General features: G+C 44.6%; 1 protein-coding gene across 20 annotated transcripts in view; it reads left to right on the forward strand.

The window, feature by feature from the left end:
• Nucleotides 1-13,848: 13,848 nt before the first annotated feature.
• Nucleotides 13,849-27,416, forward strand: part of MAP4 (microtubule associated protein 4) — a 152,946-nt gene continuing 139,378 nt past the window's right edge. For 14 of the 20 annotated variants that reach the window (XM_086368207.1, XM_086368217.1, XM_086368226.1 and 11 more), the window contains exon 1: nucleotides 13,849-13,947. The gene's annotated coding sequence lies outside the window, so the exon portion shown is untranslated. Of the gene's footprint in view, nucleotides 14,353-19,141; nucleotides 19,272-27,416 lie in introns of those variants that run through there. The other 6 variants (XM_086368209.1, XM_086368228.1, XM_086368210.1 and 3 more) reach the window with 3 other exon arrangements.

The following is a 27,416-nucleotide window of genomic DNA, read 5'->3' on the forward strand; positions in this document are numbered from 1 at the left end:
TTTCTTATTCTACTGGGTCTTCATTGCTTTGTATGGGCTTTCTCTAGTTGTGGCCAGCAGGGACTACTCTTCATTGCAGTCAACCAGCTTCTTATTGCAGTGGCTTCCCCAGATAGGGAGCACAGGCTTTAGGAGCAAAGGTTTCAGTAGTTGTGGTGTGTGGGCTCAGTTGCTCCACGGCCTGTGGGATCTTTCTCGGCCAGGAATTAAACCCGTGTCCCCTGCATTGCCAGGCAAATACTTTTCCACTGAGCCACCAGGAGAGTCCTGGATGTATTTTGTGCAGGCATGCTAAGTCATTTCAGTGTTGTCCCAACTCTTTGCGACCCCATGGACTGTAGCCCCCCAGGCTCCTCTGTCCATGGGATTTTCCAGGCAAGAATACTGGAGTGGGTTGCCATGCCCTCCTCTAGGGGATCTTCCTGACCCAGGGATTGAACCCTCTTATGTCTCCTGCATTGGCAGGTGGGTTCTTAACCACTAGTGCCACCTGGGGAGCCCAGACATATTTTATGTAACCACAGGTAACGAGGGTGGGAAAGCTTGTCTGCTCAGAGCTCATAGACTCTCAGAGGTGAGCAGGCTTCCAAGTGCACAGCCTCTCTTGGGGACCCAGCAGTCCTGTCCCCGTGTCATCTATCCAGGGGATCATGAGCCCTGGCACCAGTTGAGGCAGTGAAGTGTGCAACTCAGTGAAGACACAGCGTCGCACGCTGTGGGTGGAGGAATCAGAAGTGGCTTGGACCAGGGCAGGAGGTGCTCATCTGGTGAACGTGTAGCCTGAGGACATGAACCTCGTCCCCCGCAGGAGAGTCAGGGAAGGCCTGCTGGGGTGGCGTCTGAGCTGCGTTCTCCCAACACTCTTATTGAGCCCACAAGTGCGGTGCTGGCGATACCCATGGAAGGCTGACCGCACACGGTTCGCCTGCACAGAGAAAGTGGAAGCTGCTCCTGGGAGCCAAGGCCTGGAGGGACCCCCACCCACCGAAGGGAGTCTACTCTCCTCTCTGCTGCCACTTCTCTGGGCGTGCCATATGCCAGGCCACTGCTCAGCTTCCTAACTGCATCTTTAAGAGGCCCTGGAAGGCCCTGTCTCTCTCCCACCAATTGACTCTCAGGTGAAGTTTCAGGATTTGGTCACTGAATGGCCGAGTTTGAGGAACTCCTACTGCCCCTCAGGAAGCAGCAAATGCCACCTCTAGGCCTTTTCCTTTTGCCAGCCAGGAGTGGTGAGCAGCCCTTCCCACCCCCATCTTCCCTTGTGTGCACCAGGACCCTGGGGCAAGCTCCTCAGGGCCTGCATGGACTCTAGCTGTGGGGATTATAGTATGTATTTTTAGAAGTCAGTGCTGGGCATATAGAACACTGAGTAACTGTTCCTTTTGATACTTTGTGAATTTCTGGCATTTGGCTGTGTGACCTTGGGTAAGTTATGTAGCCTCTCTGAGCCTTCAGTTCCTTAACTGTTACAAGGGAAACATTCACGCCTCACGTGAGAGTTAAAGATGAAGTGTGTGAAACTCTGAGCTTTTCCTTGAACTCAGTAAGGGTTGGGGAAATGGGGCATTTCTGTCCTGCCCTCCTTGCAAGGCTGGCATAAGGATTGAAAACGGGTGTTGTGGGTGCTGGACCAAGGATGGCTGTGACTGTGCTGAATCCTTTTCCCTGAGTCACTGCCTGTCCTCTGTGAACTTGGGGAATGAGGGGAAGTTGTGGAGAAGAGCCGGAGGATTAGTACCTGTGGCCCCAGGTTGAGCTTTTACATACCACTTTCTCGTTATCCACACAACCAGGAATCCTAACCCCTTTTCACACTTTCAGCCCCCACTGAAGCTCAAAGCCTCCTGACCTGCCTGCAGGGCAAATTTGAAGCCTCAGCCCAGATCAGCCAGGAGCTGGAGCTGGACAGCACAGTGACAACCCTGACTGGGGAAGAAAGAGGTAGGATTGGAAAAAGACAGTGAGAGCTGCAATCAGGGAGATATTGCACGTCAAGGGGAAAATAAACACATGAAACAGAGCCTAGGAAACTGCTTGCAAGAAGACCGGAGTTGGGCATTCCCTGGTGGTCCAGTAGTTAGACCTCCACACTTCCACTGCAGGGGGCATGGGTTCAATCCCTGATTGGGGTCCTGAGATTCTGCAAGCCACAGTCAGTCAAAAAAAAAAAAAAAATCACAGTAGAGAAGTCTTGAAACTGGAAGAAACCATGAAGGATAATGGGGCCAACACAACTGATTCACAAGTGAGGGATCTGGGCTGCACAGAGGGACGGCTGCAACAGCAGGGCGGGAAAGCAGGCTTCTTGGCTCCTGGTGGGTTCATTCCAGAGGGCGCCGAGGGGGAGCTGCAGCTCCTAGGCGCTGGCTGAGGGCCAGAGGGGAGGTCAGTAGGCAGCCTAGGCCTTCAAAGGGAACAGGAAGTCTTTAGGGAGGTCAAAGTTCCTGAAGAGCTGGGAATTAGGACAAACTGAATTATCTCCCAGATTCACTTTCAGACTTCTCATCTCCAGGAAGGTCATGACTTGACCAATTTTTCTGTCAACAAAAGTTGCCCTCCTTGTCAGCTAGCTAATCATAGCAATAGAAAACTTTGACCACCACACACACGGCCTTACTGTTCTCCCCATTGCTGGCTCTCTCTCCCGCCTTCCTCTACTCTGGCTGTCAGATGTCAAAGCCTTACACACACACACACACACACACACACACACACACACACACACACTCAGTGGTTCCCCATTGTTTACTGAGTCAAAACCACATGCTCTAGTCTATCTTTTAATTCCCATCCCAGCCTGAGCACAGTTCAGCTCGGCCTCCTCTCTTTCCACTCTGCCCCCAAAGTCTGTCTGCTCCTTTGCAGCTTCCCAGAAGGACCTAGCCTTTTCACACTGCCCTATTTTTATCTGCTGGATTGCCCTTTTCCCCCTTTCCCTCCTCTGCCTTTAAAATCTTATCTTCCAGGCCCCTTTCCTAGGACTCCTTCTCTCTGAGACTCTCCTTGACCCCTGCCACCCTCCTTCCCCAGCAGAAGTCATCACTTTCTCCTCTCTGCTCCCACAGCAGAAAAAGCTGGTTATTTCTCTACCACATCATTCATCAAAGTCTGACTTACACTCCACAACACTGGCTTTCCGCTCCAATGTTTTCTTATGAAACATTTCACATGTACAGCAAAGTTGAGCGAATTTTCCAGTTAACTCCCATTTCTCTGACGTCTGTTTCTACCGTTAACACTTTATCATCCTTGTTTGATTACATATCTGTCCATCTTTCCATGCTGTTATCCATCTATTAATCCATATTATTTTTGATACATTTCAAAAGGAATTCTAGACATCAGTACGTGCATGCGTGCTAAATTGCTTCAATCATGTCTGACTCTGCGACCCCATGGACTGTAGCTGCCAGGCTCCTCTGTCCATGGGATTCTCCAGACAAGAATACTGCAGTGAGTTGCCATGCCCTCCTCCAGGGGATCTTCCCAACTCAGGGATCAAACCCTTGTCTCTTACATCTGCATTGACAGGCAGGTTCTTTCCTACTAGCACCACTTGGGAAGCCCAGAGGCAAGTACACTTCTTGCTAAATACTTCTAGAAGTATACCATTAATCAGAGTTCAATTGTTTGGTACAGCTTTTTTTTTTCCTATTTTGATGTGAAATTTATATGCAATGAAACGCACAAATCTTAAATGAACAGTTGCTGATTTGGACACATGCATACAGCTGTGCAATCCAGCCCCTCTCATCATATAGCACATGGTCATCACTTAGCATATTCCCTCCTGCCCCTTCCCAGCACCCCCCTGCCCTGCCTTCCCTCTAGGCAAGCACTCTCTTGATGGTTTTTTCCTGCCTTTCCTGTCCTGGAACTTCATATAAATGACTTCACATAATATGTACTCTTGTGTAACACGTCTTCCACTCAGCATGTTTTTGAGACTCAGACAGGTTACATAAAATCAGTTGTTTGTTCCTCTTTATTGCTGAGTAGTATTCTATTGTATGGATGTACTATAATTTTTGTTTGTCTGCTCATCTGTTGATGGATGCCTGGGCTGTTTCCAGTTTGAGTCTATTAAGAATATATTTGCTGTAAACATTCTTAAAGAAATCGTTGTGTGAGGATGTTTGTTTTAGTTTGGGGAGTGCTGTGCTGAGTGCTCTGCTTATTCACTCAGTCATGTCTGACTCTTTGTGACCCCATGGACGGTAGCCCACCAGGCTCCTCTGTCCGTGGGGATTCTCCAGACAAGAATACTGGAGTGGGTTGCCATGCCCTTCTCCAGGGAATCTTCCCAACTCAGGGATTGAACCCAGGTCTCCTGCATCGCAGGGGGATTCTTTACCATCTGAGCCACCAGGGAAGCCCAAGAATACTGGAGTGGGTAGCCTATCCCTTCTCCAGGGGATCTTCCCAACCCAGGAATTGAACCAGGGTCTCCTGCATTGCAGGCAGATTCTTTACCAGGGAAACCCCAATTTGGGGAGGGGAAAAGGTAAATACTAGGACTGGAATTAAGTTTGTCTTTTTCTTCCTCTGGATTGTGAGCTTTTAGAGAGCTGATGTATTTTGTCTCTAGCTGCCTGCATAGTGCCTTTATATGCGGTATTCCTCGGCAGATGTTTGTGGAAATGAAGCATAATTCAAGCACAACCTAATTTTCCTATGTGCTATACAACATGTACCTCTCATTTAGCACACCATGGGCCCAGTGAGATGAGAATTGTTTCCTGTAATCTTCCCAATGAGCCTCTAAGGTAAGAGTTAGGAACCAGAGGGGGGAAGAAGTTAGGTGAGCTGTTGAAGGTCACAGAGCAGATGAGAGGAAGAAACAGAATTTGAAACAGACACTCTGTGTGAAGCCCCTGCATAGAGGAATCTCTGTGCCGCTCTGCTTCTCTTAGCTCCTTTAGCTGAAGCCCTTGGACTGGTTGTCCCAGTTCACCTTTATCTGCCCTTAGGGGCTGGGCAAGATCAGCTATCTCCTTTCCCCTGTTGCATGTGAATGACTGTTTTCTAGTGGAACTACAGATCTCACTTACCTTGATAGAGATCAAAACAGGAAGAAGGGATCTAGTCGACCACAAAACGCTGTGGTCAACAGGTAACTGTGGAGGGAGATGTGCAGTCATCACAGGGAAGGTTGGTTAGGCAAGAGTCAACAAGGGATGACACATCTGGGGAGTAACTTTGACAAGAAGCAGCATCTCAGCACGTCGTGAAGCATCTCTCCAAAGACTGCATGTTAGTTGCAAGGGAAAAATTAGTAAGAGTATGCTGGGGAAGTCAGAATGTGCTTTGTCTCTTTGATCAAAATTAACATCACTAGTGAAGGGCAGATGGCCACGTGCCTCCTAGAATGATACCCTGAGGACATGCCATAGCTCATGCAGTATTCTTACGGGGATGTATTGATACAGGCTGATCTAACCAAAGAGAAAACATCAGACTCCCCAAATGAGATACATTCTAATAAAAGAAAGGACTTTTGAAGAATTTGTATTCTTCAAAAATGTTAATATCATAAAGAAAATCCCCATGTACACACACACAAAGGCTGTGAAAATATTCCACGTTAAAGGAAATGAAAGAGGCGTGACAATGAAATGTGACATTTGATCCTGGACTGGATCCTGTTCTGGAGGAAGAAAAAACATACTTTAAGAGACATTACTGGGTCAGTTGACAACATTGGAATACTCATGGTAGATTAGATAGAACTGAGTCAATTTAAATTTACTGAAGTTGAAGTCTGTATTATGGTTATAAGAAATACCTTCATTAGGAACACACACTGAACTATTTAGGGATAAAAAGCTATGATGCCTGTGATCTACACTCAGCTCCAAAAATATTATTTGTGTGGGGTGTATATGTGTGTGTGTGTGTGTGTAGCACATAATCTAGCAAATGAGAAAAATATGGAAAAGAGGTGAATTTTGGTAAAGTGTACATGAGAGTGCTATGCGCTGTTTTTATCCTTGCAACTTAGTATGTTTTAAATTATTGCCAAAGAAAAGTTTTAGAAAATGCTCCCCTGCAAAGTGCCCAGAATCCTAATTCAGTCAGTGTGGACTGTGCCCACAGAAATTCCATGAACATGGGCAGCTCCTTGCTAAATATAAGTCAGTTTGTCAAGCCAAATGGTTGATCCCAAGCTAAGTGAAGTGCCATGGAGCTTAGACAAGCATCTTTTAAAAGAATCCCTTCTTCTTTGTCTCCTCTCATCTAGAACATCTTTCCAGAGTACATTCTGACCAGAGGCTTGTTGAATTGGCCAGACCTGCTTTCTGGCTTCAGAGTGATGCCTAGTGAGCTCCAAATACACGGTCTGAAGTCTGGGTCCTGCCTCTTTTCCTGCTGATCTGGTGCATGATGTTGGTCTCTTATCTGTGAGGTGAAGGGTTTGGACCAGAGCAGAGGTTGCCAACTGGCAAGCCAGGAGACACTGGTTCATAGAGGTGTTTGGCCTACACAGTATTCTTTTATTTCTTTTTTAAACAAAATTCACATTTAGGTTGGAATAAAGTATACAAAATTGATTTTAAAAAATTGATTTTCTTCACCAAAAATAACAGCAATTTTTTTGGTATTATTCTTAGACAAACCACAAAACACTTATTTTTTTGTAGGTTTTCTAGGTTTTGCTTGTAAATCAAGAAGAGGCAGTAGATACAGTCATGGAAAAAGGCAGAAGAAAACAGACAAATCAGTTTTCAGTAACCATGGGCTCTGATCCTTTCTTGACCATGAAAGTGAAGTGTTCAACATATACCTGCCAAAAAGCTTATGAGGATATGGGCTCGTAAAGGGATGTAAGCAGCAACAACCAGACGTGCAGCAACAACGACACGGGCTACACAGTGTTCTGGGAAAGACTGAAGGCAGGAGGTGAAGGGGACATCGGAGGATGCGACGGTCGGATGGCACCACTGACTCAATGGACATGAGTTTGAGCAACCTCTGGGAGTTGGTGATGGACAGGGAAGCCTGGCGTGCTGCAATCCATGGGGTTGCAAAGAGTCAGACACAACTGAGCAACTGAACTGAACACAGTATTCTTAAAAGCTTAATCAGTTGTTGACACTCAACAACCAGGGTACTGTACATAAATGTTTGGCTCCAGTGTGACCACACTGGGTCCACATTTCCAGTAACTGGCAGAAATTAGCAATTAGCCAGTTGCTGGAGGTGGGGTCTGTGCCCTCCTGCTCCTCACAGCCCCCACCCTACTCTTTTATATTGTGGCTAACTAGCTTCTCTCCATTTACAATTTCTGCTGGCTGTTTGGACTGGAAGATCTTTAAGGGCCTTTCAGTTCACATCTTCTCTGACCATGGCTTATCTCTTTAGGGGCTTCGGATGCTGAACAAGAGGTTGGATGAAGTGAAGAGTGTGGTGAAGAAGCAATAACAGAACGAGGATGAGAGTTGTCTGAAGTGTTTGGAGACAAAGGGCCAGAGTCTAGTTCAACCTGGTGATATACCCAGTGGAGCTCTAGATGGGATGTGATACTTGGTCAAAGTTGGGGAGAAACTAAGAGGTTTTATTGAGACCAAGGGTTCAGAATGGAAGATAGACGAACTGGGGAAAAGCCAGGTGTCGGCTGAGCTGGCCAAGTGCCTGGAACCGAAGCTGTGACTGTGATCAGTCACAGTGATGGGGTCACAGTGGAGAGCAGTTTTGGCTTGTAGCCAGGAAGTGGATCCTGGAGAGAAAAAGGAAAGAGGAAACAAAATAATGAAGGTGTAGTGGAAAGAGCACTGAGCAAGGAATCAAAGGATGGGATTTCTAGTTCCAGATCTACCATTTACTAATCATGTGATTGTGGGCATATTACTCCACGTCCCTGAACCTGTTTCCTCAACTTCGAAATAGAGATGATAATACTAGCCGTGCCTATCTCAGGGTTATAGAAAGCTTAACTGTCATACCATAGAGCCAAGCACTTAGCAGCTGGGGAAGCACTATCCCAATGTGAGATGGAATTCAGAAGGTATAACGTAGTCTTAGAATGTCAGGGCTAAAAAAAATAAAAAAAATAAAAGAATGTCAGGGCTAAAGAGCCATGTGAACATCTGCAACCCTCTCATTTCACCTATGAAGAATTTGAGGCCCAGAGGAGAAATTTCACAGCAAGAGGAGGGCAGAGGTAGGCACATTGCTCCATTAGTTTCAGAGTAGAACCGCCTTTGTGCTCCCTCTAGGTGTAGGTAAATGAAACTCACCAAAGGAAGAGAGCTAGCTAGGGGACTTTGGGTTCAAGGGATACCCCAAAAGGATGTGTTTCATCCTATGTACTCCAAAGTGACAGGCCTGGAGTTCCCTGGTGGTGCAGTGGATAAGAATCCGCCTGCTAATGCAGGGGCCACGGGTTCCATCCCTGGTCTAAGAAGAGTCCGCATGCTGCAGAGCAACTATGCCCATGCGTCATAATTACTGAAGCCCACGTGGCTAAAGTCTGTGCTCCACAACAAGAGAAGCCACTGCAATGAGAATCCTGCGCTCCACAACTAAAAGTAGCCCCAGCTCCCAGCAACTAGAGAAAACTCACGCAAAGCAACAAAGACCCAGTGCAGCCAAAAAAAAAAAAAGGATAAGCTCTTGTAATTTCTCTGGAGGTCACAGGAACCAGGAAATACTTACCGAACCTTGAAAGAAGTAGTCTTCTTTCATACTTCTTTCAAGGGAGAGGAAGTCCCACCCAGCGCATTACCCAGCACGTAAGTGAGGGAGGTCACAGAAGGGAGAGGTGAGACCATCTTGTTCTAGTTCCCCTGATAGAGATGAGGAACCTGAGGCATAGGGATGGGAAATGGCTTGCCCAAGGCCATACGACCTGTTCCTGGCAGAGCTGGGACTGTAATGGGGTTTCTCAATTTGGAGCCTAGTTCTTTTACTTCGTGTACTATTTGGGATTGCATTTCACTGCAAATGGTAGAGACCAGTGGTGGCTTGCACCAATGGATATTTGTTGCTAATGATGGCTTTAGAAGATAGGGGTTACTTTTCTCATTTTCTAAAAAGTCTGGAGGTGGGCAGTCAAAGATTAGCGTAGCTGCTGGAAGATGTTAAGGACCTAGTCTCCTCTTATCTTCTTTTTTGGTTTCTCTTTTTCTTTTTTTCCCTTTCCTTTTATCTTCTTATTTTCACCCTCAGCCCATAGCTTTTGTCCTTATTTTCTTGAGATGGCTGCTTTTCCTCTAGGCATTGTGTCCATATTCTGGACAGGTGGAAGAAATGAAGCTGAATTTGTCTTTTCATAAAGGCTTACCTGAAGGCTCCATATCATATATATATATATATATAATATTTATATAAAATACTCTATGTTATGTATTAACATGTTGTATTATATTTAAGATGTAATACAGTAAGTCCCTTACATATATACATATATACATAATATATATATATACATAATATACATATATACATAATGTCACACACACATTATGTGTGTGAATGAACATTCGAATCTTTGACAGTTCACAACTTGAAGGTCTGTACAGTAAGTCCCTTACATACAGACCTTCAAGTTGTGAACTGTCAAAGATTCGAATGTTCATTCACACACATAATGTCTGGCGTACATTGTCCCAAGTGTGTGTCCTCTACAAGCAGTTGAGCTTTTGTGTACTTTACTGTTCAGTACTGGATAGAGTACAGTAGTACAGTAACTTTACTTCAAGCCCAGGATGTCTCGAAGCAAGCATAAAAGCAGTAGTGATGTAGTGGTTACTACTGTATCTTTCAAGGTACTGTATGTGAGGTTAAAAATGCTTTCTTTATTTTTTTTTTAATGTATTATTTTACGTGAAAAGTATTACAAACTGATTATAGTACAGTTTGGCTATATATGTAGCTGATTGTGTGAGTTGAGTACTTAGACTAACTTTGTTGGACTTATGAACAAACTGGACTTAGGAACTCATTTTTAGGACAGAACTCATGCCTATGTAGGGGACTTACTGTATAAATTAATAAGGATATGTGTATGTACATGTATAGTATATATACATATATGCATGCATATGTGTAATACATATATCAGTTCAGTTCAGTCGCTCAGCTGTGTTGGACTCTTTGCTACCCCATGGACTGCGGCATGCCAGGCTTCCCTGACCATCACCAGCTAGCTCCCAGAGCTTGCTCAAAATCATGTCCATCAAGTTGGTGATACCATCCAACCATCTTATCCTCTGTTGTCCCCTTCTCCTCCCACTTTCAATCTTTCCCAGCATCAGGGTCTTTTCTAATGAGTCAGTTCTTCGCGTCAGGTGGCCAAAGTCTTGGAGTTTCAGCTTCAGCATCAGTGCTTCCAATGAACATTCAGGACTGAGTTCCTTTAGGATGGACTGGCTGGATCTCCTTGCAGTCCAAAGGGCTCTCAAGAGTCTTCTCCAACACCACAGTTCAAAAGCAACAATTCTTCGGGGCTCAGCTTTTCCAACTCTCACACCCATACATGACTACTGGAAAAATCATACCTTTGACTAGACGAAACTTTGTTGGCAAAATAACGTTTCTGCTTTTTCATATGCTGTCTAGGTTGGTCATAACTTTCCTCCCAAGGAGCAAGTGTCTTTTAATTTCGTGGCTGCAGTCACCATCTGCAGTGATTTTTGGAGCCCAAAAGTCTGTTACTGTTTCCACTGTTTCCCCATCTATTTGCCATGAAGTGATGGGACCAGATGCCATCATCTTAGTTTCCTGAATGTTGAGTTTTAAGCCAACTCTTTTCACTCTCCTCTTTCACGTTCATCAAGAGGTTCTTTAGTTCATATGTGGTAAGTCCTGTTAATAGGTATATAAGAGGTGCAGGAGTGGGTATATGAATTGGAGGGAGCATGCAGAAGGTCATCAGGCTTGGCAGGGGACTTGGAAGTAGCTGTGGCAGTATATAGAGAAGAGAACAGGGAACAGCATCCATGTTGATGGAGATGTTTCTGAGACAGAACGAGTATCTGGTAGGCCTGAGAAAGGAGAAGGAAGGGGATAACTGAGATGGTTATCTAGCTTGGGATACACAGAACATGATGACTCTCTTATCTTACGGAGTGGAGGATTCTAACACTTCTGAATCTTCTTAGCCATTTTATGTCTAAGGAGCTCAAAGCCCAAAGCCAATTCTAGTCCTGAAGCCTGGGACACATCTAGGGGCTGATTATTCCAGGCAGCAGGAAGAAGGAACAGAGTTACTTTTTGAGCTCCCACCTGTGTGGTTTCCTACAACAGTTAAATTCCTGACCGCAGTGGGCTTTGGTGTGAAGTAATGCTAATTTCACCAGACAGAAAATCTATCTTATTCATCTTTGTAGAGGTGCTCTTCACTGTGTGGCCCTTTCTGATATGCCAATACCAAGTCAGCATCTGTTGGATGAGTGAATTCAGGCTTGGCAATTGTAGTTCTACTTTGGAGTCTGGGTAAGGTGAGAGAGGGGGAAAGCCCTGGGTTTGGGCCAAGACACCTGACTTACTAATTGGTATGTGATCTAGGCCAGTTATTTCAGTTAGCTGTGATTGTCCTAAAGTCCCTTCCAGTGCTCCAAATTCATAGTGCTATCCCTTTCTCAGTTATCTTTTATTTAATTTTATTAAGTATAGTTGATATGCAATATTTTAATTTTCAAGTATATAACATAGTGAGTTACCATTTAAGTACATTACAAAATGATCACCACGATAAGTCTAATAACCATCAAAATTATTTCAGTGTTTAGTAACTAATAACTGTATCCCTTATGTTGTATATTACATTCCTGAGACTTAGTTGTAACTGGAAGTTCATACCTCTTAATCCCTTTCACCTATTTTGCCCAACTCCCCACCCTCCTCCTTCTCTAGCAGTCATCAGTTCTGTGTATCTATGAACTTGTTTCTGTTTTTGCTTTGTTTCATTTTTTTAAATCCTATAGATAAGTTAAAGCATATGGTATTCATCTTTCTCTGTCTTGATTCATTTAACAATACCCTCTGGGTCTGTTCCTGTTGCTGCAATGACAAAATTTCATTTTTTCCTATGGCTGAGTAATATTCTATTGTATAAATATACCACACCTTCTTCATCCATTCATCTACTGATATGCACTTGCAATGAACATAGGGGTGCCTGTATCTTTTCAACTTAGTGTTTTTATTTTCTTTGGGTAAATACCCTCCCCCACTTATTCTTTTACTCCCCCCCCCCTTTTTTTGGCAGCCTAGAAGGCATATGGGATCTTAGTTCCCCAACCAGGGATCAAACCTGCACCCCTTGATTGAAAGCACGGAATCTTAACCACTGGACTGCCAGGGAGGTCCCCATCCTTTTAATCCCTTCATATATGTCTAGGCTCTTAACCCTCCTTTACAGTCATTATCATATTAATTGTAAACTCTGTTAGTGCTTGTTGTTAGGGACCAACATAAGCACTTTGCATATATTAACACATTTGATCCACATAACACTATAAGGTAGTCACCATTATTACACATTTTATAGTTGAGGAAACTGAGGTACAGAGAGATTATATATCTTCTACAAGCTCACAAGCTTGTAAGTAGCAGTGCTCAGGGAGTCCAGGTCAGAGTCCAGTTTTAACTACCTAAGTATGCTACCTCCAGGTCATCTTACCAGTAATTATGAGAGGCTGGTGATGTATTCTCTCATTTTTTATAAGTAAGGCAACTGAAGCTTAACTGCTTTACTGTTACACATCTAGAAAGTATCAGGGCTGGACCTCTGGCTTTCAACCAAGTCACTGTTCTTTCTGGTAACCAGCCTGCTCTAGAGGTTGAGTATATGGCCCCTAGTGCCTGGTTGACAGAGTTAAACCCCACTCTGTCAGTTACTGGCTTGCTGACATTAGGTTAGTTCTGTGTTTGTTTTCTCATCTGTAAAATGAGAATGAGAACATGAAATACCAACCGTACAGAATTGTCGTGATGATTAAATGAGTTATTAGGTGTCGAGTGCCTGGAGCATAGTGAGCATTCAATAGGGTGTCAGCTATCACTTTTTAAGTTCTGAACCAGCATTACCCAACAGAAATACAATGTGAACCAAACAGTAATTCTAATTTTTTTCTAGTAGCCGCATTTTAAAAGTAGTATAAAATAAGTAAGATTATTTTAAACATATTTTATTTGACCAAAGATATCCCAAACTGCAACCAATTTTCTAACGACCCACATTGTGATCAATTTAAACTTAAGAATAAGCTAAGCCTCGAAATTTCGGTGTGTATTCTATACTTTATAGCACATCTCAGCTTAGACCAGCCACGTCACTTGGGACTGGTGGCAGAGCAGCCCATGAGAGGCCCCCCACAGTCGCGTCCTCATCCCGCTACAGTTCTTTACCGCGACCAGCTGGCCAGCGCCCCGGCCCCGCCCCGCGCCCCTCCCAGGTTACGTCATAGAACCCACAGGCCCTGCCGGCGGGGAGACCCGGGCCCGGCCGCGTGTGCCGGGCCTCTCGCACCGTCCCCTTTCCCAGCACTCAGATTCTAAAAGGAAGGGACGACCAGCACACAGCAGCGGGGGAGGTCGGTCGGTCCTCCTGCCGCCCAGGCAGCAGCAGCAGTAGCAGCAGCAGCAGCAGCAGCAGCGGGCGGGCGGGAGACAGGCGTCTGAAGCCCCCTCACGTATCTCGCCCGCCACTGCCCTCCTCCGCTTGGCCGCTACCCCGCCTAGGACGAGGCGGCGGGGCCGGCCCCTATTGGTCCGCCGCGGCCCTCCGCCCGCCCCCTCGCCCCGCTTATTGGCCAAAGCCGCCGCGCCCGCGGGATAGGCGGCAGCGGCGCCCCTCCCTCTCGCCGGCCCTCAAGAGGGCGACGAGGAAGCGGCCGCCTCCCTGCGTCCCGCCCCTCGGGCTCGCTTGCTAGCTCCCGGCTCCTCCCGGCCCTCTCCCGGCTCCCTCCGGCTCCGGCTCCGGCGCGGCAGCGGCGGCGGCGGGTAGGTGCAGCGGCAGGCGGGGCCCGATCGGAGGGGCGGCTTCCTCACTGTACCCGGGACTGCCCGAGCCTCCCCCGTGGTCTCCCGGGACCCCACCAGGCCCGCCCGAAGCGGAGAAGGGCGGTGGCCGCAGGCCTGCGGGACGCGGGGGCGGTCGGGCGAGGGGGGCCTGCGGGCGCGATCTTCCAAGTCTTGGAGGCACGATAAGGGGGCCCGCCGGGCGGGGCGGACCTCTCGGAGTCTGGAGCGACGGGGCTGAGCCGCACTTTTCAGGCGCGGGATTGGGGCTGAGCCGGGTGAGCGAGGGTCGGCTGCAGCCTGGGGCCCTGGGTGGGGCTCGGAGACACAGGAGAACTCAAAGGTCGTGCTGTGAAGCTTTTGAGGGTCCGTTGAAGTGGGGCGGAGGTGAGCCTCAGAGAGGGTGCTGGGTCAGGGAGTTACGGGAGGAGGTAGGGGGTATTCGAGAGTACGTGGCCCCAGGCTGGGCTCTCCCGGCGCGCGCTGCCCTAGAACACTGTTTGGGGAGTAAGCATGTGTCTGGCTGTGGGAGTGCGCATGGGTCGCTGTAAAGCCTGCGGTTGCGAGGATAGGACCTGGAGGGGAGTTAGAATTGTTACCCAGAACGGAGATTGTGATTTAGCACATGGGCCAGGTTGTCCATTAGTGTGATGCTTGAGCTGTTCTTTGGAGAAATTACTCCTTGTGGGGGGGAAGTGTTAGGGTTTTTGCTTTCATCCTGGAATGGGTAAAGTGAATGCATTTGGTGCTTTGGGGAGGAGACAGGATTACGTTTAGCTTTGTGTTTTAGGACCCAGACCCAGAGTGAAACGTGCTTCTCAGGATAGTGTTACCCAGCTTTCTCCCGGGAACCCCCTCTTCTCCCCTGCCTCCTCGGTCCAGTTACAGTATTGCTCCCCAGGGCCTCTCGATTCCTTTTCCCTGGTTCCCTAGGATTGCTGTGTGTCTTGCTCTGTGTGTGTCCCGCCCATTTCCCTGCTGCTGCACTTTGGCAACTGCCTCTGCTCTTTCCCAGGGATGGTTGTGGCATTGCATCAGGGGATATTTGTGCTTGTAATTTGCTCACTCAGCCCAGGAAGAGGGAGAATAGTATGCTGCAGAGATGGGGGCTGGGGGAGGGTGAGGTGGTGCCGTTCGCTGGGCTGGGCAGACAGAGAAATGGGTGTGGTGAGGGAATACAGCTGCTCTAGGCCTATAGGGTAACACTGCCCAGTCATCAGCTCAAAGAGATTCAAAGAGCGGCAGCAGCAGCTATTTTTATAAATCAGTCCTGAATCCAAGCTGAGCACATGGATTTAGAGTGAACAGTTGTCATGCTCTAACTATTACGGGCTGGGTGTTTGGTCGACAACACTAGAGTTGCTAAGCGAGAGACTCCCTCTGTACAGTGCCGGGGGTTCTTTACTTGCAACGTTTTACCTTTGCTTTTTTCAACTCTCTTGTACAGGACATCTCTCTTCTGGGGGTGTCTTTTAAACTGTTGTGGTTTGACGGTCCATACTGCTGCTTTTTAAATGAAATGTTTTTACCTCAGTTATACACTTGCTCTCAAATATGGCTTCCGTAGAATAAAGCTATCACTTCTTGAGTACTTGCTGTCTGCCAGGCACTAGTTGGTGTTTATTTCTAGGTGAGGAAATTGAGACTGATGGAAATCAGAGTCACACAGATTAAGTGGCATCCACACCAGGGTCCTTCTGACTCCCACACAGTAGTTCAGAAACTGTGGGTTCACACAGGGGTGATTCAAGCACTTGAGAATTTATTCGTGCAAAGTAATCTCACTGGAGAACGATAAGCCAGGTATCAATTTATTTACGTCCAGAGTTTTAAGTGCCATATGAACAACTGGCATTAATTACCTACAGGCCCAGGACACCTCCTTTGTTTCTGGGCAGGCAAATCAGTAATAAGAGTGCAGTTGATTATAGAATTGAAACTAAGAGCACTAGATGTTCTTAGGGAATGTTTTAATCAAGTTACAGAAGCCTAGTGGGTCAGCCTTCTTTCTGCATTGTGCTAACTCACATATTTACGTTGGACAGTGCTGGGGCGATTCTAACACATTTCCTCACTACCTCAGTTTTTTTTTTTTTAATAGGTACTTTTATTTACTTATTGTTGGGCAGGGACTTTTTCTGGTGGCGAGAGGGGGCTACTCCGTAGTTGCAGTGCACAAACTTCTCAATGAGTTGGCTTCTCTTGGTGCCTAACAGGGTCTCTAGGTACTGGGGGTTTCAGCCTGTGGTACCCAGGCTCTAGAGCACAGGCTTAATAGATGTGGTACACAGGCTTAGTTGCTCTGACATGTGGGATATTCCTGGATCAGGGATCAAGGATCTAACCTGTGTGTCCTGCATTGACAGGTGGATTCTTTACCACTGAGCCACCAAGGAAGCCTCTTCAGTTTTTTAAGTCGTCTCTGCATATATTTGTCATCCCAGCATATATTTACTTGAGTTAAAATCCCCAAATTTATAAATAAGTTTATATTACATATTTAAAGTCATTTCCCATTGTTTGATAACAGTGAGGGAAATACCTGGATTTTCTTAGGTTTACGTGGCTTGCCTTTATTTTTTTAGAGGGTATAAACTGGCTTTTTTAGAGGGTACTAACTGGCTTTCAAGGGAGAGGGTGACAAGTTTGTCAAACGTTATCAGAGTGGCTTGAGAACAGGGAAAGATGGTTGCAGTTTTAATTTTGGGTGTAGAGTGGGGGTGGGTGGGGATGAGCTTTCCTTTGTGTGGCTTGAACCACCCACCTACATCAAGATAGGTGGCTTAGTTTTAGAGATGTGGTTCCTATTGATTTTAGGGTCTTGTTCTTTTCTGCCCTGATGGTGTCTCTGAATTTGGTGATCCATCCTTTGGCTGTGTAAACTTTTGCTGTTGACACTTCAAAGTTTTGGCATCACTGTTCTCCTTTTCCTGTTTATTTTAAAGTATTAATCATCACTTGTTGATATGTAGGTTTTATTTTTCCTTAAAAAGCAAGGACATCTGAAAGGAACATTTTGAAGTTGTCTTGATATAGTTCATATGATTTGCTCAATTTGCAAAGGAAACTGAATAGCTATCTCTGATTTCTTTGTCCTTCTAAATGGCATTCTTAGAACCAGCTTGTGTGTATGTGTGTCAGTCTGTCAGTCTTGCCCAGCTTTTTCCAACTTCATGGTCTATCACAAAGCTCCTGCGTTGGCAGGCATTTTCTTTACCTCTGTGCCACCTGGGGAGCCCCCTAGAACCAACTTACTGTGACAGCCTTATTGCTTGAAGTGAGTGTGTTGAGGACAGTTAGAGTCAAGAAAGGGGATCAAGCAAATATATATTGTACCCACTGCCTTCAGTTTCTTGGTTTCTCCTTGCCTTTGACGCTTGACACTTTTGAAGAGTAGTGATCATTTGCAGAATGTTCCTGAATTTGAGTTTTCTGTTGTCTTTTTTTTTCTTATTTTGTTTTGTTTTCTCTTGATTAGTCTGAGATTAAGCATTTTAGGGAAGAATATCAGAGAGATAGTATGCCCTTCCTGTCACACATTTTGTATCAGATGATATCCGATATCAACATGGCTTATTGCTGATATTAACTTTAGTAACTTGATTTTAGTAACTTGGCTGCCTGGTTTTTTATAAAGTGACTCTTCTTCCGTTTCCTTACTTCATTTGTTAGAAGCTCGAAATGAGTCACTGAGTCAAGCCCACACTCCAGGGCAAGGGAATTTAAGCTCCACCTCCTGAGTATCAAAGAATTTGTGAGCATATGTTAAAACCACCCACAGTAATTAGTAAATATCTCTGGGAGGCTATACAACGATCTGATTTTTTTCTTAAAGTTTCATCCTCTAATGTCAGTGAAACTTGCCCACAGCAGCAATTACTGTGCTGTTCTACTGGTGATTTTCTATTTCTCTCATTCCTCCTACATTTATTGTTTGGAATTCTTCTGTAAGAAAGATTTGTGCTTTTCCTCCCATTTACTTAACTTAATCAGTTAGTGTGGATTCATGAGTATTTTTCTCCCTTTGGGTTGTATTTCATTGTGTACATCCTTCTAGCTCTGACCATTTGGCACCTATGTTCTTTTGATGTGTCCCCCTCCTACCCTGTCCCCCCCCTTTTTTTGAGCACATTTTTACTTTCTGATATCACAGATGCCCCAGTCTGATCTTGTATTTTCTCTGCCTCAGTCCTAGAATCAACCATTTCTCCTGGTTTCTTTTATTGGAGAAAAATATTTAGAAACCAAGATCTGGTTTCTAAATGAACTGGGTGTTCATTTACTCATTGCTACTGGGATATTACTGCTTCTTGACACTCTTAGGGAACAGAGTTAGGAAATATATTTATGTATACTGACCCAGGTATACACATCTGATTTTTTTTTTTAGCCACCCCTCACGGAGTATTAGTTCCCTGACCAGAGGTTGAACCTGTGCCTTCAACAGTGAAAGGACAGAGTCCTAAGCACTGGACCACCAGGGAATTCCCTACACATACCTGTTTCTGTATCTATCTGTGTATAAATATAAACATGGATTCATGCTGGTCTCTCTGACTCTAATCCAGCATCACAGAGTTCATTGTAGCATTCCCCTCCTTGCTTATTTGTAATTTCTTTATCTGACAGTGAGATACTTAGTTCTTATTATTTATAATAGATTTACTTACTAGTTCAACCCTAATATATGTGTAAAGTAGGAAAGTACAGGGTTTTCTTTTAGTATTTCTTTTTTTTTTAATTTAACTTTTAACTGGAATATAGTTGATTTACAATATTGTGTTAGTTTCAGGTGGAAAGTACAGTTTTAATTATCACCTGAGGTAAATTCCAAAGTATCTTGCAGTTAACCAATTTAAATTATATTCGTATAATATTGGTATTTTAAATTACTTTTTTTCAGTTTCACTGGAGAGATTGGCCCCTGGCCAAACAGGGAATGAGCGACTTTAGCTGAAGTTGGTGACCCATTCTCACTCCCAATGATAAGCTTAATCCCAAGCAAAGCAATCTCTTCATAGCAAGTATCTTGACTACCTTTGTCCCTTCTTGGTGGGATTGTTCCTTTAATTAACAAAGTTCCTGGGTTTTATTTTTATTTTTAAAATTTTAAACTTTGGGAGCGTTGAGAGCAACAACAGTTACTTTACTGGACTTCTTTCTATTTGCAGAATCATAGACTTGGAAGAGATCTTAGAGATAATCTAATGCAGCTTTCCACACAGTACAAGTGAATCCTCCAGCCCTTTCTTTTCAGAAGTACTCCCCTAGATACGGATTTCACAGCTGGTGGCTATCAATTCCAGGTTTGCAAATTTGTCATTTTACGAAGACTTCCTTGATACTGATCTCAGAGGTGCCTCCCTGTAGTTTTTATTTACTGGTTCTACTTTTGCTGTCTACAATTATCCCCTGTAGATCCAGTGTCCACTTTACAATTACTCAGTGACAGTTATTTTGTCCTACTTAAATTTTTTCTTTTCCAGACTAAACAGTTTCTTCCTTCCAGCCACGCCTTCTGAAATGTGCTGTCTAAACTTCTTACCATGTTGGGCATTAGCCTGTGCACATGCTGCAGTTTGTCACATATGCTCTGTCCTCAAGAGCTTCTCTGGTGGGTCAGATGGTTCAATTTTGGGAGACCCAGTTTCTATCCCTGGGTGGGGAAGATCCCCTGGAGAAGGGCATGGCAATTCATTCCCTATTCTTCCCTGGAGAATTCTACGGACAGAGGAGCCTTGTGCGCTAGAGTACTTGGGGTTGAAGAGAGTCCCGACACAACTAAGCCACTAACAACACACACAGATAATACTGTATTAGGCCTTGGAGGTAAAGTGGTTAAGGAATTAAAAATGATCCCTGCCCTTAGGGAGCTTAGTATCCATCAGTGCTGCTGCAGAATAAATTAGGTTCTTTTTTCTTCCAATATCCACTTTTTTTCAGTGTTAGTTTATACTTGTCTGGTAGTAAGCGCATCTCTAGGTCTTTTTTTCTCTAGAGCTGCTGTTAACCAGTCTTTGTCCTTGGTTGGTTTCTTGAAACTATGTATAGGACTTCTTTACACTCCTATAAGTGAAGTCGCTCAGTTGTGTCCAACTGTTTGCGACCTCATGGACCGTAGCCTACCACATTCCTCTGTCCATGGGATTTTCCAGGCAAGAGTACTGGAGTGGGTTGCCATTTCCTTCTCCAGAGGATCTTCCCGACCCAGGGATCAAACCTGGGTCTCCCACATTGTAGGCAGACACTTTACCATCTGACCCACCAGTGCACTCATATCCTTTCTGTAATTCCTGACTTCTCTCCATTGTTCCAGAGGGGACCTTTTGAATCCTAATTCCATTCTCTTTGCTTTATTTATCCTTTCTATGTCTATAACTTTGATATGTTCTTTCTTTATTTTTATTTGAATAGATTACTATTCAGCTAGAGAATTTCAAGATCAGATCCTCAAGTGATGTGAAAGTCACTCAGTCGTGTATGACTCTTTGTGACCCCATGGACTATACAGTCCATGGAATTCTCCAGGCCAGAATACTGGAGTGGGTAGCTGCTCCCTTCTCCAGGGGATTTTCCCAACCCAGGGATCGAACCCAGGTCTCCCTCATTGCAGGTAGATTCTTTACCAACTGAACCACAAGGGAAGCTCTAGTAGTATGTAATTAGAAACAAAACTTAATATTTATTTTCTCTTTACTTCTGACTTTATTACTTAAGTATTAAAGTATTTCCAAAAGAGATCTTATTTCTTATATTCTGCTATAGTTTGTGTGCAAAATTGTAATTAAAATATTTTACATCTTAAACTACTCTAAAGGCACAGCTAGTTTCCTTCAAACAGTAGTTACTGATTACTGATTGTAGTTAGTTTATAAGGTTTTTTTATTATGACAAAGTATAGATTCTGACTTATAAATGACTCACATATAAAACAGTTACAGCCTCTCTCTCATCCTTCACCCCACCCCCGCCCCACATATGTTGAGACTGTCATGAAAAAACTTAAAAAGCTTTTACAGAAGATTATTCGGAGAAGGCAGTGGCACCCCACTCCAGTACTCTTGCCTGGAAAATCCCATGGTCAGAGGAGCCTGGTGGGCTGCAGTCCATGGGGTCGCGAAGAGTCGGACACGACTGAGCGACTTCACTTTCACTTTTCACTTTCATGCACTGGAGAAGGAAATGGCAACCCACTCCAGTATTCTTGCCTGGAGAATCCCAGGGATGGGGGAGCCTGGTGGGCTGCCTGCTGTCTATGGGGGTCATACAGAGTCAGACACTACTGAAGCGACTTAGCAGCATACTATATTCTTAAAAAGGAAAAAAAATGGAAAAATTTAGGGGAGATTGGGGATAGGTGGTGAGTAGAGAGACCCTTATGAAAATGTTTGCTTCATTAAAGTTGTTGTTATTAAACTGTCTGAAATTCTTAGATATCATTTTGCTGTTGTTAAACTTTCTGAAATTCTACGATATCTTTTTTTTTTTTTTTTGCTGTTGTTAAACTGTCTGAAGTTCTCAGATATTTAGATTAGAACCCAGTTTCTCTTTTAGGAATAGAAATACACAGGAAGATTCTAGACAGCTCTCTATTGTTTTCTTATAGGTAGAACATATTGGAGAAATGTGTATTCAAATCCTTCATCCATTTTAAATTAGGTTATTTGTTTTTAATCCATGAACTTCAAGAGTTCTTTATATATTCTAGATACAAATCCTTTGTCAGATATATGTGTTATAGTATGGCAGTATTAGCACTGAGCCAGGTGTCAAAAGACAAGAGTTTAGGTCCCAACTCTATCACAAAAGAGTTCTGAAGTCTGGGGCAACGCAGTGAACCTTTTTATTTACAGAATCAGGGTGCTGATCATACCCATCTCACAGGGTTGTTGTGAGAATTGAGAGAGACGTGAATGGGGAAAGCTCCCTTTAAAATGCTAGTGGTCCAAGGAAAACTATAATCTTGGTGGATGTGGAATTGGTGGCGTTTTGGTGTTTTCAGTGGGAATTGCATTGCCTATAAAAGCTTCATTTTACCATATATATGGTAAATTGGCTGTGAAACGATGAAATTCATAGACTCATGAAACTACTGTGAGGCCCGGAATAACTGTCTTCGAGGTCACATACCACAAAGCTGAGTCAGGACCTGAACTTTAATTTCTAGCATTCTTTTTACTATGTTCAGTTTAATAGCACAGACCCTTCGGAATCTTCTTTGCACATAGCACTGTGATAAGTGCTGGGGGTGATTTTGGGTGTGTGTGGTGTGTTTGTGTGTAGATACATGCTTTTATTTTTTGAGCGGGTAACAATGAAAGTGGATTGGCTGGTTTGGAAGGTAGGTGTATATTTAACCTTTTAAGAAATTGCCCTGCAAATTTTTACCTTCTTTCTAGATTCCATATATATGTGTTCAGTTCAGTTCAGTTCAGTTGCTCAGTCATGTCCAACTCTTTGCAACCCTATGGACTGCCGCACACCAGGCCTCCCTGTCCATCACCAACTCCCGGAGTTTACCCAAACTCATCCACTGAGTCAGTGATGCTATCCAACCATCTTATCCTCTGTCGTCCCTTTCTCCTCCCACCTTCAATCTTTCCCAGCATCAGGGTCTTTACAAATGAGACAGCTCTTCGCATCAGGTGGCCAAAGTATTGGAGTTTCAGCTTCTACATCAGTCCTTCCAATGAACACTCAGGACTGATCTCCTTTAGGATTGATTGGTTGGATCTCCTTGCAGTCCAAGGAACTCTCAAGAGTCTTCTTCAGCACCGTGGTTCAAAAGCATCAATTCCTCAGTGCTCAGCTTTCTTTATAGTCCAACGCTCACATCCATACATGACTACTGGAAAAACCATAACCTTGACTAGATGGAAGTTTGTTGGCAAAGTAATGTCACTGCTTTTGAATATGCTGTCTAGGTTGGTCATAACTTTCCTTCCAAGGAGTAAGCGTCTTTTAATTTCATGGCTGCAGTCACCATCTGCAGTGGTTTTGGAACCCAAAAAAGTAAAGTCAGCCACTGTTTCCACTGTTGCCCTATCTATTTCCCATGAAGTGGTGGGACCGGATGCCATGATCTTCGTTTTCTGAATGTTGGGCTTTAAGCCAACTTTTTCACTCTCCTTTTTCACTTTCATCAAGAGGCTTTTTAGTTCCTCTTCACTTTCTGCCATAAGGGTGGTGTCATCTGCATATCTGACGTTATTGATATTTTTCCCGGCAATCTTGATTCCAGCTTGTGCTTCATCCAGTCCAGCGTTTCTCATGAGGTACTCTGCGTATAAGTTAAGTAAGCACGGTGACAATATACAGCCTGGATGTACTCCTTTTCCTATTTGGAACCAGTCTGTTGTTCCATGTCCTGTTCTAACTGTTGCTTCCTGACCTGCATACAGATTTCTCAAGAGGCAGGTCAGGTGGTCTGGTATTTCTATCTCTTTCCGAATTTCCCACAGTTTGTTGTGGTCCACACAGTCAAAGGCTTTGGTATAGTCAATAAAGCAGAAATTGATGCTTTTCTGGAACTCTCTTACTTTTTTGATGATCCAGTAGATGTTGGCAATTTGATCTCTGGTTCCTCTGCCTTTTCTAAAACCAGCCTGAACATCTGGAAGTTCACGGTGCACATATTGCTGAAGCCTGGCTTGGAGAATTTTGAGCATTACTTTACTAGCGTGTGAGATGAGTGCAATTGTGCAGTAGTTTGAGCATTCTTTGGCATTGCCTTTCTTTGGGATTGGAATGAAAACTGACCTTTTCCAGTCCTGTGGCCACTGCTGAGTTTTCCAAATTTGCTGGCATATTGAGTGCAGCACTTTCACAGCATCATCTTTTAGAATTTGAAATAGTTCAACTGGAATTCCATCACCTCCACTAGCTTTGTTCGTAGTGATGCTTTTTAAGGCCCACTTGACTTCACATTCCAGGACGTCTGGCTCTAGGTGAGTGACCACACCATCATGATTATCTGGGTCGTGAAGATCTTTTTAGTACAGTTCTTCTGTGTATTCTTGCCACCTCTTGTTAATATGTTCTGCTTCTGTTAGGTCCATACCATTTCTGTCCTTTATTGAGCCCCTCTTTGCATGAAGTGTTCCCTTGGTATCTCTAATTTTCTTGAAGAGATCTCTAGTCTTTCCATTCTATTGTTTTCCTCTGTTTCTTTGCACTGATCACCAAGGAAGGCTTTCTTATCTCTCCTTGCTATTCTTTGGAACTCTGCATTCATATGGGTATATCTTTCCTTTTCTCCTTTGCCTTTAGCTTCTCTTCTTTTCTCATCTATTTGTAAGGCCTCCTCAGACAGCCATTTTGCTTTTTTGCATTTCTTTTTCTTGAAGATGGTCTTGATCCCTGTACCCTGTTCAATGTCACAAACCTCTGTCCATAGTTCATCAGGCACTATCAGATCTAGGCCCTTAAATCTATTTCTCACTTCCACTGTATAATCATAAGGCATTTGATTTAGGTCATACCTGAATGGTCTAGTGGTTTTCCCTACTTTCTTCAATTTAAGTCTGAATTTGGCAATAAGGAGTTCATGGTCTGAGCCACAGTCAGCTCCTGGTCTTGTTTTTGCTGACTGTATAGAGCTTCTCCATCTTTGGCTGCAAAGAATATAATCAGTCTGATTTCGGTGTTGGCCATCTGGTGATGTCCATGTGTAGAGTCTTCTCTTGTGTTGTTGGAAGAGGGTGTTTGCTATGACCACTAGACCATTCAGGTATGACCTAAATCAAATCCCTTATGATTATACAGTGGAAGTGAGAAATAGATTTAAGGGACTAAATCTGATAGAGTACCTGATGAACTATGGACGGAGGTTTGTGACATTGTACAGGATACATTGCGTTCTCTTGGCAAAACTCTATTAGCCTTTGTTCTGGTTCATTCCGTATGCCAAGGCCTAATTTGCCTGTTACCCCAGGTGTTTCTTGACTTTCTACTTTTGCATTCCAGTCCCCTATAATGAAAAGGACATCTTTTTTGGGTGTTAGTTCTAAAAGGTCTTGTAGGTCTTCATAGAACCGTTCAGCCTCTTCAGTGTTACTGGTTGAGGCATAGACTTGGATTACCGTGATATTGAATGGTTTGCCTTGGAAATGAACAGAGATCATTCTGTCATTTTTGAGATTGCATCCAAGTACTGCATTTCGGACTCTTGTTGATCATGATGGCTACTCATTTTTTCTAAGGGATTCCTGCCCACAGTAGTAGATATAATGGTCATCTGAGTTAAATTCACCCATTCCAGTCCATTTTAGTTCGCTGATTCCTAGAATGTCGACGTTCACTCTTGCCATCTCCTGTTGACCACTTTCAATTTGCCTTGATTCATGGACCTGACATTCCAGGTTCCTGTGCAATATTGCTCTTTACAGCATCAGACTTTACTTCCATCACCAGTCACATCACCAACTGGGTATTGTTTTTGCTTTGGCTCCATGCCTTCATTCTTTCTGGAGTTATTTCTCCACTGATCTCCAGTAGCATATTGGGCACCTACTGACCTGGGGAGTTCCTCTTTCAGTATCCTATCATTTTGCTTTTTCATACTGTTCATGGGGTTCTCACGGCAAGAATACTGAAGTGGTTTGCCATTCCCTTCTCCAGTGGACCACATTTTGTCAGACCTCTCCACCATGACCCGCCCTTCTTGGGTTGCCCCATGGGCATGGCTTAGTTTCATTGAGTTAGACAAGGCTGTGGTCCGTGTGATTAGATTGACTAGTTTTCTGTGAGTATGGTTTCAGTGTGTCTGCCCTCTGATGCCCTCTCGCAACACCGACGGTCTTACTTGGGTTTCTCTTACCTTGGACGTGGGGTGTCTCTTCACGGCTACCTCCAGCAAAGTACAGCTGCTGCTCCTTACCTTGGACGAAGGGTATCTCCTCATGGCTGCCCCTCCTGACCTTGAACGTGGAGTAGCTCTTCTCGGCCCTCCTGTGCCCACGCAGCCACCGCTCCTTGGATGTGGGGTTGCTCCTCTTGGCTGCTGCCCCTGACCTCGGGTGTGGGGTAGCTCCTCCCAGTAGCAGCCTGGCACTTTTGGCCCTATTCCATCATAGAGCCTGGACTTCCCTGGTGGCTCAGACGGTAAAGCGTTTTCCTACAATCAGGAGACCCAGGGTCAATCCCTGGGTCGGGAAGATCTCCTGGAGAAAGAAATGGCAACCCACTCCAGTATTCTTGCATGGAAAACCCCATGGATGGAGGAGCCTGGTAGGCTACAGTCCATGGGGTCACAGAGTCAGCCATGACTGAGCGACTTCACCTTCACCTTCACTAATCATAAAGTCAGCTGATGTTGCACCTAGATTGTCAGATCAGGTGTTCATGCAGGGGAATTTAGTCAGAAAAGACTATTCTATTGTTTTTAAATGAAGTGACAACACAGGTCCCTGTATACATTTTTTTCCTTTAATTAATGAATTGCTTGGATCTTCTTAGTAACATTAGAGACTTTCTTGTTATTGAATGACAGTTTTGTCAGATAAAGGGTCTTCAGTTCAGTCGCTCAGTTGTGTCCAACTTTTGCGACCCCATGAGCTGCAGCACGCCAGGCATCCCTGTCCAACACCAACTCCTGGAGCCCACCCAAAGGGTCTTCCCTGTAGCTTAAATAGTAAAGAATCTTCCTGCAGTACAGGAGACCTGGGTTTGATCCCTGGGTTGGGAAGATCCTCTGGAGAAGGGAATGGCAATCCCCAGTATTCTTGCCAGGAGAATCCCATGGACAGAGTAGCCTCGTTGGCTACAGTCCGTGGGAGCACAACTGAGAGACTGATGCTACGCTTTGTCAGGTAAAAAGGGCTGTGTTCATACGTAATAGAGACGGTCACCAATTATGACAGTTAATCTTAAAAACAGACCAATAAATCGATTGACAGGTGAGTTGTTGGAACAATAAATAACAACTTTAATCAGAAAGCTAGCACACCAAAAAGATGGCAGACTAACATCTCAAAAACTATCTTCTGGGCTTCCCTGGTTGCTCAGTGGTAAAGAATTTGCTGGCCAATGCAGGAGACATGGGTTTGATCCCCAATCCGGCAAGACCCCATGTGCCCTGGAGCACCGAAGCCTGTGGCCACAACTACTGAAGCCCCTGCTCCCTAAAGCCCGCACTCTGCAACAAGAGAAGCCACTACAAGGAGAAGCCTGGGCACTGCAAATGGAGATTAACCCCCACTCACCTCAGCTAGAGAAAAGCCTGCACAGCAACAAAGACCCAATACAGCCAATAAATAAAATTATATATTGAAAAGCCCATCTTCCCTCAGTCTGAATTTGGACTCCTTTTGTATACAGGAGGGGGAGGGGCCGTCTGGGCACTGACCAATGGCTGAGCAGAACCACTAAGGGTTATTGGTTTGATAGTCGCTCACTAACGGTTACTTGCTTGGGGGAGGAGCCCACTGGGCACTGACCAATGGCTGAGGAGA

Source organism: Bos grunniens, chromosome 22 (assembly GCF_055505025.1).
Source record: "Bos grunniens cultivar Pamir isolate PY7600 chromosome 22, Bosgru_T2T1.0, whole genome shotgun sequence".
In the NCBI taxonomy this organism is placed as follows: Eukaryota; Metazoa; Chordata; class Mammalia; order Artiodactyla; family Bovidae; genus Bos; species Bos grunniens.